The sequence below is a fragment of the Pipistrellus kuhlii genome, unplaced genomic scaffold (assembly GCF_014108245.1).
Source record: "Pipistrellus kuhlii isolate mPipKuh1 unplaced genomic scaffold, mPipKuh1.p scaffold_m20_p_2, whole genome shotgun sequence".
Lineage (NCBI taxonomy): Eukaryota > Metazoa > Chordata > Mammalia > Chiroptera > Vespertilionidae > Pipistrellus > Pipistrellus kuhlii.
In genome coordinates this window covers 41,788,908-41,805,398 of record NW_023425515.1, presented here as the reverse complement: position 1 = coordinate 41,805,398, position 16,491 = coordinate 41,788,908, and the positions used below count along the sequence as shown (strand labels likewise).

Here is a 16,491-nt window from a genome sequence, read left to right as displayed (position 1 = left end):
GCAGAAGAAAAATCAACTTGAAAAACATTTTTATTTTTATCCAAACCAAAACAAAGTTGGATAAATAAGGAGACTACTGATCATGAGGCAATATATTATTGCTCCTGGTTATTATTCATAACTCTAAAATGCATTATTAAAGCTTGTTTATGAGCACAGAGGTTTGTGTTCCAGGGTTACCATGTGATGTCCTTGTTACACATGTGAAGAACATGCAGAAGTCCTCTGATTGACTGAGGCCCCTCCTTCACAGAACAAGAAAGATGTATATCCTTCTCTGACTGCTGTGGAAGGCAAAGGCCTTAGAGAGGCCTAAAGAATAACACATATGACTTTCCCACTGTAGTTCTTTTTAAAAATATATATATTTTTATTGATCTCAGAGAGGAAGGAAGAGGGAGAGAACGATAGATACAGCAATGATGAGAGAGAATCACTGATTGACTGCCTCCTGCACATTCTCTATTGGGGATTGATCCCATAATCCAGGCATGTGCCCTGACTGGGAATTGAACCTTCATCTCCTGGTTCATAGTTCATTGTTCAACCACTAAACCACACCAAGTGGGCCCCACTGTACTTCTTGTGATACCCTTCTTGGAGAACTGTGTTTAGTTTTGGGCTAACCATTTAAAAAAATATATTGAAACTGTAGAGCTACTCTAGATGAAGAATGAGATGGAAGGGGCATGTAACTGTATAATGTGAAAAAGGGAGAATATTGTCCTTTAGTCCCCACTCATAATTCTGGGCAGGAAAGATGATTATGGGAATACTTGAGACTGTCTTCATATGCCTGATTAACTTGGATTAATAAGTGAATGTTAGGATCATAGATTTGCACAATGCCAGGAAGAGCTTTAAAGCTATTAGGAGTGTTCTTAGAGAAATGGGGGCTGAAAAAAGTGAAAAAGCAAGATAAAAAAGTATATGCTGTATAAATTCTTTTTATATAAAATTCTTTTTAAAAAATGCACAGTAACTATAGAAAGAAAACTAATCCATGGTTCCTTCAGCATGAACAATGGCAAAGAGATGGATTGCAAGGGGGGACAAGGAAACTTCCAAGGGTGATGAGGGTATTCATGATCTTGATCATGGTATTGTTTTGTGGGCAAATACATATGTCAAAACAACTCAAATTGTATTCTTTAATTTGTGAAGTTTATTGGTCTTCACTTAGATCTTAGTAAAGGCCATCTATATAAATGTATATGCACACATGTATACACATATATACATGCAGATATGTATATATGTATGCTTTACATACACTTACACACACACAGCCAATTGTTCTTAGTCAAGTTAATGACTTCTCTGCCTCAATTTATATTTGTGTAAAATGGTGACATAATATTCCCTCAGAACAACATGCTGAGCACAGAGCAAGATCTACAAAATATTTGCTACAATTTTTACCCTGTGCTAATCATTTTATACCTTATTGGTTTGTTTACTTTGCCTCTCTGTTTTTTGGTTTGTTTTTTTTTTTCCCCTTTATTTTTGAGTGTCTGTTACCAGGAACAATATTGCATTCCCTCCAGAACTTTTCCTTTCTTTGTTGTTGCAAGACGTGACTGTTGTGACAGCATGAACAGAACACAAGGGTGAAGAAGCCTTTCAAATGGCATTCCCAGGCCTGATAGGGGAAAACCTAGTGTCAGAAAATTTCCATCTTCCTCCACAGCTGAAATGCCTCCCCCAGCATTTCTCACTTGAATGCCCTTTCTTAGCAGCAAGAATTCCTTGTGGGCAGAAACCTGGCAGATTAAATCTTGGGAAGGGAAAGTTATTTGAAAGTAATATTTGTCCTTAAAATGACAAACAAGTATTAGAGATTTTCATTATTATCTCTGTTTCAATTAAATTCTTGGGGATTTTCCAGAATAGCGACAATAAGACACTTGAATTTGTCAAATGGAAGATTTCTTTTGCTCCTCTTACTTTTTATTTTAAAGAAAGCAGACTAAGCTATAACTTTTCAAAGTCAGTTCTTCTTTTAGTAAAATCTTATTGCAGCTACTAAATACTTAGGATTTGATTAAAAACAAACAAACAAACAAAAAAAAACAACAACTGATGAGACCAGTGGTACAGAAGTTTGAGCAAATTAACCTTTTTCAAATTAAATCATTATTTGAACAAAGACTGAAATGACATTGTTTATTTTAATGCCATAAAACTCAATGTCACCTCTTTTTCCATTTCCATTTTTTAAAAATAAAGAATAAAAACAAAAGGCTTACTGTGTACTGGTGGCCTATTAACATGACTATGGTGATTTTTTCTCTAGCTGCTTCCTCTTCTGTCATTTGAAGTGATCTCATTGCCAGCCACTTCCTTCAGATTCCAACCTGTGTCTACATCACTTGCAATTAACATCATCCTATTCCCACAACACTCATGTCACACTATGTGATGGTCCTATTACTGATGCCACAGATGGTGAATTAATAACTGCATTATCTACATCAATGAGACTAGCCACTTAGACTTGCAAATCAGGAAATCACTATAGTTCAGTATCAGAAGGCATTTGTTGGTATCTTTCACTATATTATGAATTCATGACCAGCTAGAGAAATTTCCAGTTATTATTATGTGCATTTGTAACTGCTTGAAAGGATTTATGTGGTATCACATTATGAGTCAGTTTTAAACTGGAAGGAGGTCTCTAGTACCTATAAACTTCATGCTCGATCAGCCCATTCTCTTAAAGTGATAAAATTTGCATTAAACTGAGATGACTTTATAAGGTAACTGAGAAAAGAGAACCAGTTTATTATACAGAACACGCTTTGTGATGGAAGGCAAATGGAATCTAATGGACGTGTGTGCTCCTAACATCACCAAAAAAACTCCTGTATATACACACACACTTTGCCACAAAATTTGTGAGAAACACTCAAAAGTTTTAGTAAATTAATGGGGATCAATGATAAGAAACATTTGCCAGACAGAAACTAGTGAGATCTAGGACTACATTTATACAAGGGCATCTGAATTTCTGTGTTCACTTTGGGGTGCCTTTGTTAAAGAAGATATTCAGATACAGAGGATTAGACCTTATAATTTGACACATTTATTTAAGAACTGGAGTTTTCCTGCAAAATAGAAGACTGTGGGGATATAATTGTTGCCTTCAAATATCGGAAGAGTTATCATGGAAAAAAAGGGACTACATTATTCTTGTTTTTGTTTTTCTAAAATACAAAACCAGGAGCAGCAGTGGAAGTTAGAAGGAAGTTGGTTATGGCTAATGTTAGGAAAATTACGTTTGACTTAGATTTTGTATAGGGCAGAGGGACTTTTTTGGAAAGTGGCTATTTTCCTCACACAGGGAAAATTCAGCCAGAGACTAGACAAACACATTGGGTTGATTTAGAGTAGCATTTCTCACAGCATGCGTTGCAGATCGCTACCCTCACAAAATATCCCACAAGTGTCTGAGTGAGCCAGCTTTGAGTAGTACACTGCTCACATGAATATTCACAATGTGCACCTGCACATTAGTGGCTCTGACAGTCCCACAATAAGGAAAACACGTTTAACTTGGTGTGACCCAGCATTTCTCAGATTCATTTAAATCCTAAAAATTTTCCACATATTGGTGGAGCAAGTGTGCTTAGAAATGCAATTCAGCCAGATCTGTGTGGCTCAATGGTTGAGTGTTGACCTTTGAACCAGGTTGCAGGCTTGATCCCCAGTGGGCGGCATAGAGGAGTCATATGATCAAAGATTTCCTCTCATCATTGATGTTTCTATCTTTCCCTCTCCCTTCCTCTTTGAAATCAGTTAAAAAAAAAATGCAATTCAGGGAGGAAGACCTGATGATTCCAGTTCCATGAGACTATTCTCTCTGCATTTATTAACATACATGTTAATTTGTGTGTAACTGAGTTTTAATGATTAAACAAACCTTTCGGCATCCCAGCTGCCTCAAGAAAACGACAATTCTTAGCTTTCCCTCAGAGAGGTCCTGAAAGCCAAATGCAGTCATCACACATCATCAACTGCTCATCAACCCAGCAGTAAGAGTATAACCCCACAACTATTTTTTTATTCTCCCCTTTCCTCCCCTGCCATTTAGGCCAAACGCCAATTTCTTGAAAGCGGAGAGGGAGGGCAGGAAGATATGAGAGAATACAAGTCTGAACCACATCTTAAGCATCTGGTTTTATTTATGTGCAAGCACCGTGCACAGAGCCTAATTAATGTGGCTGAAAATAACCGTGTGTATATTGAAACGTTAGGTAAGTCTTATTATGCATATTTCTCTTTGCTGAACACACTGACCTGTGCTTCTTATCACATTGTCAGGATTTAGTCATGAGCAGGAGTTATGAATGTGCATAGCAGGTTCTTTTTCTCTTCTCTTTTCTTTGTTTTCTTTTTCTGTAGTTTTTTCTCTAGAAAACTACTACTTTGGCAAGGTTTGAGGACTGAGTCATGGACGTGCCCTCACTCACATCTTCTAAAACTGGAAGCCAGAATCTGAAGCAAATTGCAATAAGTGACAGGCAGCTGTTTAGCTCTTAAAATGCTATCCGCACACATATGCACACACCTGCAAAGCTATTTTTCTTGTTCCTTTGAAAGGCTGGATGGGCTGAGATGACATGTAGATAGGAAACAGCAAGAAAAATCCCTTTCCTGTCTCTTACAGGACTTTTTTAAAACTTGTGAATGACGTAATACTGATGAGAAGAAACACTGCTTCCAGAATATGTTGCAGCTGACCTTCAGCTGTTGCTCCTATAGTGCAATCTGACACAAAATGTCTTCCAATCTGATAAGCTACTCCAAGAAAATGTTTGTGGGAATGCTTTAGGTATATTACATATGTTAGTACAGTTAACCAAAGAGATGGAAAATAATAGCTTTGAAATAGACTAAAGACATGACATTAAGCTTAAATCAATCTCTTCCTGCCCCACTTACTTATTTTTTTAAAAATATATATTTTTATTGATTTTAGAGATGAAAGGAGAAAGAGAAACATGAGAGAGAATCATTGATTGGTTGCCTCCTGCATATTCCCCACTGGGGATCAAGCCAGCTTTTGAAAATAGAGTTTTGTTTCACAACCCTGGAGGCTCAGAATTGGTAGGTTTTATATTGTTCTCCATCATCTGAATCCAAAACATTAAAATAATTAATAATACTTCACAAAAGGTGAGTCTTCTGTGCCTGTAGGTTTAGGAATTACTGCTCTAGGTTACTTTTTTCCACCCTACAAAGAAATAGAATCTTATAGGCACTGGATCTATAAGAAAAATACGTATGGGTTTAAGAAAACAAATACAGAGAAATCTAGCTTTAAATAAGAATATGAATTCAACCATCTAGAACAAGCATATCAAACTTGTGACCCTTTGAGTTTGATATTTTTTATCTAGAATTAAAACAGGATGTCTTAAGTGTCATAGAAGTTTGAAAACGCTTGATGGGGATGACTATGATTAAAGGAACCTGGAACATATGATCATTGAGTTTTTCCTTAGAATATGAATAGATTTCTGTGCCATGGCAAAGGGGATAGGTATAGAAGAAACCTAAGGAGTATGCAGTCCAGAAATTCATGTTAGGGAGCCAATAAATAGGCGAATGGAGCTCCTTGTCAGAGAAGAATCAGAGAAGACTTTTTTTAACCATGATCTCAGTCAGGTTTGGGTTCTTGAAGTTCTCAGGCAGAAATTCCATTATGAAGGAAATGAGCATTTGGAAATCAGAGTATACTGATAAATAAGGAGCATGAATGAGATGTTGCCATAATAGAAACATATGGGAGAAAGATATGTATTCATGTTTAAAGAGTCAGATAATATGAAGAATAATAGATGTACAAGGGAGGCAAAAGTCAGAACTGCATTTGGTGTGTGATTTGTCCTAGGAAGCGCTGGGAGGGAACTGAGAGCCCAGGGGTTGAAGCTCGGCTGAAATATTTTGTATCATTCCACCACGCTGACTGCTCTGTACTGTGCAACCATTTGGCATCTGGTTCAGCCAAAACTAATGTGTTAGAATTATGAAGTGTGGTGAGAAAGCAGTGAGTATCTGGGGAATAAGTTCCACTTCTAACTAGTTCTGAATAAGCATTAGCTGATGGCTTTCAAAATATTTCAGAAGTGGCATTGGGCACTTAGTAACTCACTTGTTTGTGCTTTTGTTTTGTTTTTATTTAAACACACTTGTTTGACCCTGCATGTATTTTAACAGATGTGTAATATGCTAAGTAGAAATAAAATAGAAACAATTGTCATTTTTACTTTTACACTTATTTGCAAAGTGTTTATTACTATCTGGGAAGTCCAGAAAAGCAATATATTCTGTTGCTTGTTTTGATTTGATTTTCTCCCAGAATTCATACAGATAACATTCCAAACTCTTATTTTAATAACAAAGATCTGCTTTTAAGGCAGATTGTTAGAAAAATCTATTTGTTTGTTTTAAAAAGATGTGTTTTCAAATAATGGAACCATTTTATGGGCAGATTATAATTTCAAAGTTTGAATCTTATGACTAGTAGATGCTTTATGAAAAGAGTTGCACTCTATTTTCTCTATCGCCTATATTGTCCTCCTGTCAAAGTGACATGAACTTATCTAGATTATTAGGGTGTCTTAGGGCCCTTTTGGTATTGAATTAGTGATTATTTTCTCTGTAAGCATTTTTGAATTGGAAATGTGTTGCCTAGAACTTCACCACCTCCTACTCTGATGGTCATAAAAAATGTGTACAGGGAAAGCAATGGATACCAAGTGTAATAGAATTCGGAAGAGATAATGATAAAATTTATGATTGCTATTCTTCATTAGTGAATGTTCTAGTTTCAGAGAAGTTTCCTCAAATGCCATTTGCTTTTATGAAGAAACTCTTGCAAGAATATAATTTTCTGCTGAAACTGGTTTGGCTCAGTGGGTAGAGCATTGGTCTGCAGACTGCAGGGTCCCGGGTTCGTTCCGGTCAAGGGTATGTACATTGGTTTTGGGCACATCCCCAGTAGGGGGTGTGCAGGAGGCAGCTGGTCGATGTTTCTCTCTCATCGACGTTTCTAGCTCTCTATCTCTTTTCCTTCCTCTCTGTGAAAAATCAATAAAATATATATATTTTAAAAAATATATAATTTTCTGTTTGTCTCAGTGCACCAAGACACCCTATACTGTGAGGATTATTTGAATTATGAAATTATTTTATTGACTGGATTTGTTTTTTTTCTGGAAAATTTTACCAGCATAGATAAAGACAGATAAATATGTTGGGGAAAAAAAGTTTTCATTTATTTACACATGCTTACTGTTTATGTGATTGACCTTGACCCATAGTCAGTAGCTTTGTTAATGTTTATAAATTGTAAAAGGAATATCTTATCTAAGCTGAAGTTGGTTTAGTAGTTGTAAACCTAAAATGGTAAATAAAAGGAATATTGCAAATGGAGATTCAAATTGCTACTTGTTACTTACACAAATTTTTGGATCATTTTTGGACATGATACACATTTGTCATCTGTCTTCCCTTTAAATGCCCTGGCTCAGTGGTTACATGGAACTCTGAATTGGTTTTGTGTCATCAGTGGCATATCCTAGTCCTACACAGAGAACCAAACATAGTCATCAGAGTGCCAATGAAAAATAAAGTCAATGCTGAAACCAGTTTGGCTCAGTGAATAGAGTGTTGGCCTGCGGACTGAAAGGTTCCAGGTTTGATTCGGTCAAGGGCATGTACCTTGGTTGCGGGCACATCCCCCGTGGGGGGTGTGCAAGAGGCAGCTGATAGATGATTCTCTCTCATCAATGTTTCTAACTTTCTATCCCTCTCTCTTCCTCTCTGTAAAAAAATCAATAAAATATATTTTTAAATAAAAAAATAAAAATAAAGTCAAGGAATTCATTTAGCTCTAAGAAATGGGAAAGCTTATCTTGGAGGAAAGATAACGTGAGAATTTGAGGGCTGTCTTCAAGTTCTGGAGTGAGATGTGATTTCTTAGAAATGGCTGAAAAAGTGCAAACGGTACAAATGGGAGGATTTTACAAGGTTAGAGCTCAACACAGTCAAATCTTATCCAATGAGTTCCTCCCTCTGAAGGAGTTCACAGAGAGCTTGGATTGTTCAGTGGCAGATGCAAACCTAAGTGAGAAAAATGACCTGAGTATAAGTACCCAGATTTGTTTAAAGGTTTAACACATTTCTTAGCACTGCCATTTACTGAATGTTTACTAAATGCAAAATATTGTCCTAGCAACTAGGAGCAAAACGTGGGCATGCACTATCTCCTAGTTAAATTTCAGATAAGCAAGTAAGGATCATAGAGGCTTAGTATTCTGCCAATAATAGATAAAACTGGGACTCACAGGGAGGCCTTGTTGGCTTCAAAGCATATTTTGTTGGTTTCAATTTTTGTTTTTTCCTCTTCTGTCAGAATGAACTTGCTGACTTAGTAGTCCAGTTAATTGGATTTCCTTATCTACGACTTCCTCTTCCAGCAGTTTCTGGAGAACTAAGAGAGACAGCATGAGTTCAATGGAAAGAATGGGTCAGAAAGCTGAGTTTTGACTCTGATTCTGCTACTGACCCTCAAGAACCTTGAATACACCCCTCACCTCTCTCACCCTTACCCCAGAGTGTCTCCCTGAGAAGGTCAAAGTGGATGGCTTTCAGCCCAGATAGTATCATTCTGCAACCCCAGGCATCTCCACTTAATGCTGGGAATGAGTTAGGACTTGTGGGAAACATTGGCTCTCAAAGTTGATTACCATTATTCTAATTAGTGCTCCAATCCTGATATATAAACTTTTGCTTGATATCAAAAGTAGCATAAGAGCTTGATAGAGGTATAATATTTTTTGATAATGATCCATTTCTGTATAATGAAATTGTACCAAGCTCAAGTCTGCCTGCATTCTGCCATTCTCCCTTTCACCAGCATAAAGTACCAGTTCAAGGAAAATAAGAAAATGCTCAGAGTTGTGAATCAGCCTCAGCATATCAGGACTCTTTCCACTCATTGCTCTGTGGCCTCATCATCTCTATTCATCAGGGTGACCCAGGGATGTAATAGACACTGGTTCCTTCATTTTGACCTGTTGCTTTGGTTCCTAGAGGATGAAATCTACATACATTTTAAACATATCATGTACTTTTCTATGAACATATATAATAAGCCTCATATGAGATCTTACTATAATTAACTACTAAAAAAATGTAATAAATGCAGTGCTTATTTAAAACACATACACACACACACACACAACATCTCTGGCTCTGTTCTATTATTGGAGAGTATTTTTGGAAAACTATATATAATGACCATCTTTAATGGTTACATTTCAAATGAATATACCTATCTGCCTTTATTTTCAGCATTACATTCAGTTGGCCTTCTTTACTACTCTGGCTTCTTACCAAAGTATTCTTTTATTTGAGTGAAAAATAAACATTAGGGTTCACTAGATTTCTTTGGAATGTGGAGCTCTGGGGACAAGTTTTCACTGCTTGTTCTAAGAATAGTCAGCATTCTGGAATCCCACTTATCCTTAACAAAGAACAGCAACTATGCCATTATAAAAGAGGAACCTTTCCTTTGATTTCAGGCCAAGAAGTTTAATATAAGGACTGGAAATGACATAAAATAGAAAATACATTATTTTTATCCATAATGTTGTTCTGAAGAAGATGCTACATTAAATTTTTTTTTGTTAATTCCCAGCCAAGGATATTTTCCATAGATTTTTAGGGAGAGTGAAAAAAAGAGTGAAAGACAGAGAGAAACATCAACGTGAGAGAAACACAACAATTGGTTGTCTTCTGCATGAACCCCGACCAGGGCCTGGATCAGGGAGGAGCCTGCAACCAAGGTACGTGCCCTTGACCAGAATTGAACTTGGGACCCTTTGTTCTGCAGGCCAATGCTCTATCCACTGAGCCAAACTGGCTAGGGCAAAGCTACATTAATTTTTAAAAATCTTTTCTCACAAATGTAATATACTTTACATTAGTAAGATAGCTTAAAACTTACAGTCTACTTTGATATATCCCACAATACTTTTATAACTGTATCCATTTCTATATCTGTATCTCTCTATTACTATATGAAATTTGGCCAGTGTGTATTTATATCTATATCTACCTATCTCTATATGAAATTTGTAGGGTGTTGTGACTAAAGACACATAGAGTAAACAAGTAAAACATTCTGGAATTATGTCATCTAATTCCTAACACTGATTCTTTCTGCTATTTACACTGCAGTTTCATGGACATTTGCAACAAATTTTATGGGCTAGATCAGTTAAAAAAAAAATCAAATATGCGTGTCACCCTAACCCCCAACACAGTTCAGAATCTGAGATTCCTATTGATGTCTGTTAGGATCCTACTGCAGAAAGGTGATCAGCAAAATAAATCACTTTTTTCCTCCTTATCCCATCACTTCTCTACCATTGCATTCAGACATTGGGAGCCAATTTAGAAAATTTAAAGCAACTAATTGTCAGATGACAGTGAGCCAATGACGGACTTTAATAATTAAGATATTTTCCTTTGGGGACTACCTGTGATACAAAACTGAAAAACTAGTGAGAAAAATGAAGTAATTGCTTTCTTGTATGTTTAGAAATTTCAAAGAAGTTGAACTTCTCATGACCGTGAATTTTAAAATTCTGTTTACAGTATTTCCTATTAACAATTAAATATTGTCAGTGTGGCCAATAAAGGCAGATTGTCTCTCTCCCTGTACTTGGGGACATATAAAACCATAAAAAAGCAATTGGGAGAAATTATTTAATTTAAGTCTTAAAATGTTAGTAGAGGGCAAACAATGAATGACCAGACCAGATGTTCAACTTATTGACCTAGGTCTATGGGGCTTTTCAGGCTGCAGAATAGCTATTATTCTCTTTAAGCGTTTACAAGTCAGGCATGGAAACTTTTAAGCAAGCTCTGACAAAAGTGCTGGATTTCATTCATAATTGCATGAAGTAGAAGCTAGCTGTGAGCCTCCCTAGACTCTCTTATTGAACTGAGAATTTTAAACATTTTGCTGATTGGGCAGTAAAGTTGTTTTCTCTTCACTCCCACCCTCTTTGTGAAAACACACTCTTAATAAACTTAAAGGAAATAGGATATGAAAAAAAAATAAATGAAGAACTTGTGTTGAACACAGATTTTAGTGCTAACCTAAAGGTCATACAACCCACCATATGGCACTTAATTTATGACTATTACATACTAGCTTTGTAGTAGATGCTCAATAAATAGTTGTTGAATGGGTCATGTTGGTTAGCTCAGTTTTTGTGAGTAATAGGAATGTGTACAATCTTATCTGCAAGGCCAATATTTCCCACAGATATTCAGTTTGTCCTAAGTGAGGGCCACTTTGTATGAGGTGAACAAACTGAAATAATGTCAATGACTTAATTCAGAACCATCACCACTTCTAAAAAAGTTCTACTTTGCCACATGATCATGAAGATGAAAACATTGTTTTTTGTTTTTTTTTTTTTGTCTATGGCTATGAATTTCTTTTTAGCCCATTTACAGTGTCCTTAGATGATCATATAAATTAGATTCTATGTACAAGATTTTGATTTATAAGAAATATGTATTTGGTCATTCAATAATCAAATATATATTTCTCAAATATTTGGTCTTCATCAAGGGTTCCTGGCTCACAGCTCCCCAAACCCTTGGAATTTCCCGAGTGATAAGAGCAATGGAAGCACCTTTTATTATAATATTAGAGGCCTAGTGCATGAAATTCATGCACAGGTAGGGTCGCTAGTGGCTGCTGGCTGCTGGCTGGAGCCTCCCTTCCCTGGCTGCTGGCTGCCGTCTAGGGCCTTCCTTTCTTCTGCACTGCCTATTGGTGGCAGTGCATGTCAGAGCAAGCGATCAAACTCCTAGTTGATTGAACCACAGAAGGAACACTTTCCATATTAGAATTTTATATATATACTAGAGACCTGGTACATGAAGTTCGTTCATGAAGGTGTGTGTTCCTTAGCTCAGCCTGCACCCTCTCCAATCTGGGACCACTCAAGGGATGTCCAACTGCATAAATCAGGCCTCCCAACTGTCCTTCCCTGCTGGCCATCTTGTCATGACCATCCTGTGTCCACATACGGGCTGGATCTTTGACCACATGGGGTCAGCCATTTTGTGTGTTGGAGTGATGGTCAATCTGCATATTACTCTTTTATTAGGGTAGAGGCTGGGTGCACAGGTAGGGGCCAGCTGGTTTTTCCTGAAGGGTGTCCCGGATCAGGGTGGGGGTTCCCTTGGGTGTGGGATGGCCTGGGCGAGGGGCCTGGCAACGCCCCCTGGTGACCCAAGCGGAGGCTCTGAGATTTGGGATTTATTTATCTTCTGTAATTGAAAATTTGTAGCCTTGAGTGGAGCCAAGCCTCCTTTTCTCTCTGTGACTACAGTCATTTTTGTTGGGATTTATTTATCTTCTATAATTGAAACTTTGTAACCTTGAGTGTAGGCCTGGGCTGGCCAGGGTGGCAGGGAAGCTTGGCTTCCTCCATTGCCGGGAAAACCCAAGCCTCCTGCTTGTTGCAGCTCTGTGGCTGTGGCCATATTGGTTGGGTTAATTTGCATACCCATTCCCGATTGGTTAGTGGGCATGTCTTGTGGATGTGGCAGAGGTCTGATCAACTTGCATAATACTCTTTTATTAGATAGGATAGATAGATTTGGTCTTAGTTCCTGAAATTGCTTTAGAGCCATAGAGCTGAAATGAGTGTCCTGTCTTGTTTTTCATAACAAGCCCCTTTCCACCAAAATTAGGTTTATATTAATGAAGATGATTTCTGGAAAGAGCCTAAAGATGAGGGCTGGTTGCCAGGGGAACCAAAAATGAATAGAGTGTTGAAACTTTTAGGCACACCCCCTATTTTGGTGAGCTCAGAGAGAGCACGGGATGATTCATGCCCCTTCTCCATACCTGACCCTATACATCTCTTTCATCTGCCGGATCCTGAATTATATCCTTTTAAAATAAGTTGGTGATCTAGTAAATAAAATATTTTTGTTGTTGTTGTTTTGAGTTCTGCGAACCGCTCTTGTACATTAATCAAATTTGATGAGAGGGTTGTTGGAACCCCTGATCTATAGCCAGTAGGTCAGAAACACAGGTAACAATTTTGACTTTTGATTAGTGTCTAGAAATGGGAAGTGGGGGAGGGGAGATCAGGAAGGGAGTTTAGTGGATCTGAGGCCTTAACTTGTGGGATCTGACTGGATCTCCAAGGAAGTAGTGTCAGAATTGAGTTGAATCTTAGGACACCCAGCTGATGTCGGGTACTACTTGTTGGCCCCCATCTTCCCCACCAAACACTCATTGGAGAATTATTGCCATGTCTTATGAAAAGATAGTCCACATTGTGTCTGGCTCCAATGGAAGAGGCTGATTTTTTTTTTTCCTTTTAGAATTAAACAACAAAGTTTTCCCCCCCCAAGGTTCTTAAACAAGTGACTTGCAGCTCAAGAAACACTATTAGATAATACCCAGAGTGTTCTTTAAAAAAGAGTTGAAAGTTTTTATAGTAAAAAGCACATTTTTCATAAGAATCAGTCCTGCATTCTTAGCTTCTGATTTTGTCTAAGATAGTGATCTTCCAAATGTCCCATGGTCTAGACACATGAACATTCTTTCCTAAGTGTTTCAGAAGGTTATCTAAAGAATTTATAGATCTCTAGGCATTGACACAGAACTGAAAAGTTCAAAAGATTAAGTTTCCAGGCTAGTTAAAGTAAAATAAAATCCTTATGAGTTAGTCTCTACTCTGATTTTTTCTCAGCTTCACTATAGTGTCCATTTTCCCCTCTGCACTCTTTTTTCAAATGTCAGCTTCATGAGGGCAGCTGTCCATGCTGTATCTCAAATGCCTAGAACAGTGCCTGGCACAGGGTAAGTGTACAGGGAACATTATAGAGCATAGACTTCTCTGCTCTGCTTTGGGGACTTATATTTCTGGTACATTAACACATCTTTGCAGAAGGTATCAGTGGCTTTTGGTCCCAACACATGACGATGAACAGCACTTGCTATTTACTTGGTCATCTGGTCATATTTTCAACAGGTTATTTTTTGGGATCTATTATTTTTATTTATAGTTCTTTGCATCATCTCATAGCCAGAAATTAGCATGTTCTGACAACAACCACTTTTTGAATGGCTTGACTTCCAAGCTCTATGAACCTTTAAGATAGTAGAGAACATGGAATTAGGAACCTGTTTAAACCAACTCTTCATGACTTGGTTCAGTGACTTCATATATTAATAGATGCCTTGAAATTCACCAAAATAAAAATACTTATACTGCAGAAACCAATAAATGCTACAAATCAAGATGTATTTATGTCTAGAGAATCTGTTGTTAAACATTGCACCGACACATAGCTAGCTTACCTATAGTCAAAGAGCAAAAAGAATCCTCTTTAGAAGTCAGAAAACTGGTGTCATCACTAATGCACTGTAAATCTAAGACAAATCAGTTCACTTCTATGGGTCTCAGCAGAATAGAATGATGTTCCAAAGTTATTCTGTAAGTGGCAGATTCAGTAACTATTAGTTGGCATCCTCTTTTATGAGCATGAAGTAACCTGTTTTTTGCACACAGGTTTGTAGACTACATGAGCAACACAATCATTTATCGACCCAATAAAAAGTGTTTCAGTGTTCTGGCAGTACTTTGAAAACACTCCCATCCCAGAACTTTCAAATCTTTCCTGGAATCTATGCTGCTAAATATGTAGTTGTTTTATAGTTAGCAGTCTCCTGCATGCTCTCTGATCAAGTACAAGATGGGCAAAAGTAAATTTACAGTTGTAATACAAATCAATAACATAGTAATAAATAATAACATAAGAATATGCTGTTTCATGTACTCACAACTATAAACCTACTTTTGCCTACCCCTCTGCATGCTGAATCATCACTTAGAAAAGGATTAAAATGACAAATATCCCGTTAAGAAACATCTACTGTAGCTGTAGTCAATGTTCTCTTTTCTTCTTCCTCTCCTCCTCCTCCTCCTCCTCCTCCTCCTCCTCCTCCTCCTCCTCCTCCTCCTCCCCCTCCTTCTCTTCCTCCTTCTCCTCCTTCTCCTCCTCCTCCTCCTTCTTTTTCTTCTTCTCCTTGTAGTGCATTGGGTTTTTGTTCTGTTCTTTATTCCTAGAGTAAATAGTGCTTGTTTTAGCCATCTCATGTAAAGGAAATATAGGGGCTGGACAACTTAATGCATTCACTTTGTTTATTCCTTCCAACCAACCTATAGAATGTTTTAGCCTCTCTGAGGAAACAATGAATAAGGCCTGTTTTCACCCTTGACAAGTTCACTATCAGTAGAAAATAAACTCAAGTAATTTCTTACATTGATTTCTTTCTCCTGTGAGCTCCATGCCACTCTGGAAGTGTTTAGGGAGATTTGCCATAGTCTCTCTTACTTTAGAGACATTTTTATGCTCCTTGGTAGATTTGGAAGCCCTATAAGTCAAAGACTAAGTATTCCTCATCTTTGTATCCCTGGTTACCAATATAGTTCTTTAAAAAAATTATCTTTAGAGTTGAAATTATTATAGATGTTCCCTTCCCCACCTATTAATCCCCTCCACCCTTCACTGCATATCCCAAGCCTACCACACTATTATTTGTGTCCATGGATTATGCATATATGTCTTTAAGTTTTTTTATTAATCTCTTCCTGCCCCCCCTCCCACCTTCCCTCTGAGATTCATCAGTCTGTTCCATGCTTCCATCCATGTCTCTGGATTTATTTTGTCAGTTTATTTTGTTCATTAGATTCCATATATAAGTGAGATAATGTGATACACAAGAATAAATTCAGAATGGATAAAAGATTTAAATGTAAGCTGTGAAACCATAAAAATCCCAGAAGGAACCATTGACAGCAAAATCTAAGACATCTCTCATAGCAATCTGTTTGCAGATACATCTCCCAGAGCAAGGACAACAAAGGAAAAAAGAAACAAATGGCAATACATTAAAATAGAAAGCTTCTGCACAGGGAAAAAAAAATCAACAAAATGAAAAGAGATACTAATATAGTTCTTAAGTCATGTTTTTTTTGTTTTTTTTTAATGAATGCATGATCTGATGGTTTTGCCACTAGCAATCTATGAGACATTTAGCTAGTAATCTAGTACTTCTGGGTCCTTTCTCTTCATTTGTAAGTGAGGAAGTAGGGATGTTACATCTTATAAAGTCATGACCTCAGAATTAGATTCATTAAATTTTGCAAACTGTGAAGCAGACCTGTTAAAACTGAATATGTGCTGTCATTGAACCATGAGTTGCCATTTAACCACAGCTGGTGATGATGTGTGAAGGAATCGGAGAGGCCTTACTATTGCAGGAGAACTCAATTATATGTCCCATAAAATTTTTCTTTCTTACAATGCACAACTGTTTAAAAAATTAAGAAGTGGGTTCTAATGAAGCATACTAAGTCTAGTTTATTCTTC

General features: G+C 37.2%; 1 protein-coding gene across 3 annotated transcripts in view; it reads left to right on the top strand.

The window, feature by feature from the left end:
• The window catches only part of P3H2 (prolyl 3-hydroxylase 2), a 159,782-nt gene that overhangs the window by 63,967 nt on the left and 79,324 nt on the right, over positions 1-16,491 (top strand). Inside the window, exon 1 of one of the 3 annotated variants that reach the window (XM_045583817.1) lies at positions 8,729-8,747. The exons of the other annotated variants lie outside the window; for them this stretch is intronic. The gene's annotated coding sequence lies outside the window, so the exon portion shown is untranslated. Of the gene's footprint in view, positions 1-8,728; positions 8,748-16,491 lie in introns of those variants that run through there. 3 annotated transcript variants of the gene reach the window in all.